Source organism: Primulina huaijiensis, chromosome 2, assembly GCF_012295235.1.
Source record: "Primulina huaijiensis isolate GDHJ02 chromosome 2, ASM1229523v2, whole genome shotgun sequence".
Classification (NCBI taxonomy): Eukaryota; Viridiplantae; Streptophyta; class Magnoliopsida; order Lamiales; family Gesneriaceae; genus Primulina; species Primulina huaijiensis.
The window spans coordinates 16,782,780-16,787,587 of NC_133307.1; positions in this window are offsets into that span (position 1 = coordinate 16,782,780).

The window sequence follows — 4,808 nt, forward strand, 5'->3', positions numbered from 1 at the left end:
TCACGCTTGATCTTATAGACCCATCTGTTTCCAATGGCTTTCCTTCCTCGTGATAGTGTAACAAGATCCCAAGTTTTGTTTCTGTCTAATGCCTCCAACTCTTCTTGCATTGCTATCATCCACAAAGATACATCCGAGCTTTGAGTAGCCCCGTGGAAACTCGATGGCTCACCATCCTCTGATAATAGACAATATGCAATATTGCTTTCAGTGACATAATCTGAAAGCCAACCTGGTGGTCTTCTGTCTCGAGTTGACTGCCTCACATTGGAAACTTCAGACTGAACATGTTCTTGTTCTTCGTGCTCTGGTACTGCTTCACAAGAAACTTGACTTTCGTCTTTCTTATTTTCCATCTGAAAAATAGTAGTTTCTGAATTCGGTGTGCCTTTGTCTCCCTCTACTTTATCTTCCTCGAAGATAACATCCCTGCTGCTGACAAGCTTGTGAACAGTAGGATCCCACAAGCGCAACCCCTTTACTCCATCAGCATATCCTAAGAAGATACATTTTCTGGATTTTGAATCCAACTTCGATCTTTCTTGCTCATTGTACAGAACGTACACAGGACTTCCAAATGTATGCAAATGAGAATAATCTGTCGGCTTCCCGGTCCACATCTAAATCGGAGTCTTCAGATCAATCGCCACTGAAGGAGAACGATTGATAATATAACAAGCGGTTTTGACTGCTTCTGCCCAAAATGACTTTTCTAGACCCGCAGTCCTCAACATAGCTCTTGTTCTGTCCAACAAGGTTCTGTTCATCCGCTCCGCCACTCCATTCTGTTGAGGTGTGTAAGCCGTCGTAAACTGTCTTTTGATGCCCTCATGTTGACAATATGCATCAAATTCGTCACTGGTATATTCTCCTCCATTGTCAGTCCTCAGACACTTGATTTTCTTTTCTGAATCAAGTTCAACCCGCGCTTTGAAATCTTTGAAGATCTGGAAAGCATCTGATTTCTTCTTGATTGGATACACCCAACATCTCCTAGAGAAATCATCAATGAACGAGACAAAGTATCTCGCTCCTCCTAGGGATACAACCGGTGCTTGCCAAACATCCGAATGAATCAGCTCCAATATGCTTTTGCTCCTGGCAGTAGAAGTGCCAAACTTTAATCTGTGTTGTTTACTGGTAACACAATGCTCACAAAAGGGTAGTGACACTTTTGTAAGTCCCGGCAGCAGCTTCCGTTCTGAGAGAATTTTCAACCTCCGTTCTGACATATGCCCGAGCTTTCTATGCCATAACACTGTTAATTCTACTACTGAACCATTTGATGCAACAGCTAGTTCTGCCTCCTTGTGTGTTTCTCCCAAAAGTACATACAGATTTGCAGCAACCTTTTCCGCCTTCATAACCACAAGCGCGCCTTTCACAATTTTCATGATCCCGTTCTCGATACGAGTTTTGCACCCGATGTCATCCAATTGCCCCAAGGACAAAAGATTTTTCGTCAGTCCTTTCACATGTCGTACCTCCTGTATGGTGCGAATGGTGCCATCAAACATTTTAATTTTGATAGTACCGACCCCAGCGATTTCCAAGGCATGATCATTTCCCATGAATACAGATCCTCCTGAGACTGGTTCATAATGATCAAACCATTCTCTCCGAGACGTCATGTGCCACGTCGCTCCTGAATCCATAATCCATGTGTCACAAAATTTGTGCCTGCCTTCTGCAACAGTTGCTGCTTCGCTGAATAATATTTCACCACTGCCTGAAGTACTGGCCACATTTCCTTGAGAACTCTTCTCGATACTCGTACACTCTTTCTTGAAGTGCCCTTTACCGCCACATTTAAAGCAGTAAATATTTTTCTTCTTACTTCTCGATTTCGATCTATCTCGTCTTTGGCTCCCACTAGAGTCACGGTCCATAAATCTTCCTCTTATCATCGGTAAAGCCTCCGCCTGCTTCGATGTTACCAACCTATCTTCCTTATTCTTGCGCCGGCTTTCTTCACCGAGAACCGCAGTTAAGACATCGTCGAATCTTAGAAAGCCCATAAGAATATTGTTGGTAATGTTGATGATAAGTTGATCATATGAATCTGGTAGACTTTGAAGTAAAAGCTCCTCACGTTCATTTTCCCCTATTTTATGCTCCATGGAAGTGAGTTGGGCAAATAGAGTATTCAGTGTGTTGATATGGTAGGTCATCGATGAAGATTCCGCCATCCGAAGAGTATAAAGCCTTCTCTTTAGGAAAATCATGTTGTGTAGCGACTTGACCTCGTACATCTTTGTCAGAGTATCCCAGATAACTTTGGCTGTTTTTATCTCAGAGATACTTGACAAAACTTCGTCTGCTATAGCCAAGTGTAAATTGGCAACAGCGTTGTCATTCATCTCATTCCACTTTCCATCATCTGTAATCTCCACCGGTCTATCTCCAATAGCCGCCAAGCAATTCTCCTTTCTTAAAACTGCTTGTATCTTTATTTTCCACAGCATAAAATTGCTTCCGTTGAACTTTGCTATCTCGTACCTTCCCGCCATTATGTCTACAACAATTTTAGTAGACTGGACAAAATAATCCCGCCTTAAATAAAAAATCTCAAAAAATCTTTTCTGATGTGGAAGATCAGTCTAGGCTGCAACCACAGAGCATACTCAGAATTTTAAGAAATTTTAAACCAAGGCTCTGATACCACTTGTTGGTCCCACGTGCGGAATTTGAGATAATAAAACCCGAAAATAAAGAATAAACTGGACACCGAGATTTACGTGGAAAACCCCTAAAAATTATTAGGGTAAAAACCACGGGCAAGATGAAAAGAATTTCCACTATAATATTTTGTGGTGTACAACTCACTCACTGTGTTTCCAAAGAGAACACACACTCTCTTAATACAGGAGAACAAACACCTCACAAATATTATAGAATGTTATAAGATGAGAGAAAACTCGAAGAAGGGATGATTTCAGAATGAAGGGGGGAGCTCTATTTATAGATCCTCTTGTCAGTGTGAAGACGCGTATAAAACGCGTCTTCTGAAATTTCCGTCTGAAACGCCTTATTTTGACAATTATAAGCATCCCACGTTTTTTTAAACATTTCCTTTGACTGGTCCCACCTATTAACTTTGCCGACAGCTTATTCATAACCTATATCATGGCAGCCCTTAAACAATACAAAGACATGATTTTTGAAGGAAAAACCAAGCAAAAAGTTTAGCATAAGTCACAGATCCGAAAATCCTTGAGGTTTTACTTGTTTTCTCCAAAATTTTCACGCATAAAAATATAATATGATGTGATGATGTTTTTGAAGGAAAGAATAAGCGTGCCTTTGCGTATTTTACGCACGATTTTTCGTTGACGACGTCGAAGAACGGACAAGACCTTTGGCTTGAAGCTTCCTTGGCAAATTCTCAAAAATTTTCCTCAATATTTATGCATGTGTGTGCCGTGTGGTTTAGGTGGAGATTGTGCCCAATTTTCAGAAAGTGAGGCGTCGGCGTTTTTTTTTGTAGGGTTTAGGTGATTTAACATATTATATAGTTAATTATTTCTCTAATTAAGGCTTAGGCCTATTAAGCATATAATTAGGCCCATTAGTCTTAATTAGGATTTATTTAAAATATTAAAATAGTTTTAGTAAAAATAAGTTTGTGAATTTAATAGCCGGGTTGCCAAAAAGTTCGTATTTTTGTTGAAAACCAACACCGATAAAATTTACGTCCCGGCGTATAAAATCACCTCAAAACCCCTTATTTTCAAAAATAAGAAAAAGCAGCACTTTTACTTTAAATAATTAAAAACAATTCTTTAATAAAAACATTTTCTATTTTTCAGCCTTTGGTCTCCGTTCCTCGATCGCAACTCGAATAATCTTTAAAAATATATTTTAATGCAACCATGTAGAAAATATAATTTTAAACATGCAAATATGCACAACATAATTCAATTATTTTAATTAAAATATTTAATTAAAATACAAGAGAATTTAATAATTGCTTGCATGTGCTTTGCGTGGACCTTTAAATTTTCGGGGTGTTACATTGTCAAAATCCAAAAACCTATAATATTATATAATAATCTTACAGAAACTTTTATGAGCTAGGCTCGTGACTTGTGGATAAGGAGTTCCACTAGATTCCAATGATTCCACATTGTTGAATTGATGAAGAAATACCCCAGAAATCAATATGGCCGGTGTAACAGAGAACTTTTTCAAAGCAATTCATATATTTTAATTTGGAGGCGGTGGCGAGAGGCAATTCAGCAATAGGCAGAGGCGGTGGCGACCGTGGGCGAGCGGTGAGAAGTTGTCATGGAAGAAAACGAAAAATCTACGATTTTAATTTTCGCTCGGAAAGCAGACATGGAGAAAGAATTGGGAATCTCAAAAAATTTACAAAAAATAATTATTCAGCCACCACGTCAGCGGCGTCCATGTGGTGTTCTCCATTTGGTGAGAACCATATCATCACGCTATATATATGTATATGTTTCATGTATACACAGTGGCGGAGCCACATGCTTTTATACCCGGAATAAAACTCGGGTGACACAATTTTTTTTTAAAAAAGTTATATGTAAATTTTGTATAATTTTGAAATAATATGATATCAGTCCAGGTAGATCAATTTAAAATATTAAAAGATTTTAGAGTTTAAAATTCTAACTCGGGCAGAACCATATTTCTGGCTATGCTACTGTGTATACATCATATGTTCATGTTTTCAGCCATTATTGTGCTTGAAGTTGGTTGTGTCACATTTCAAATGAAAAATACTTTTAATTATACTTTTACAATAGTATAAAAAGTCATATCATTTCACAAATTTTATA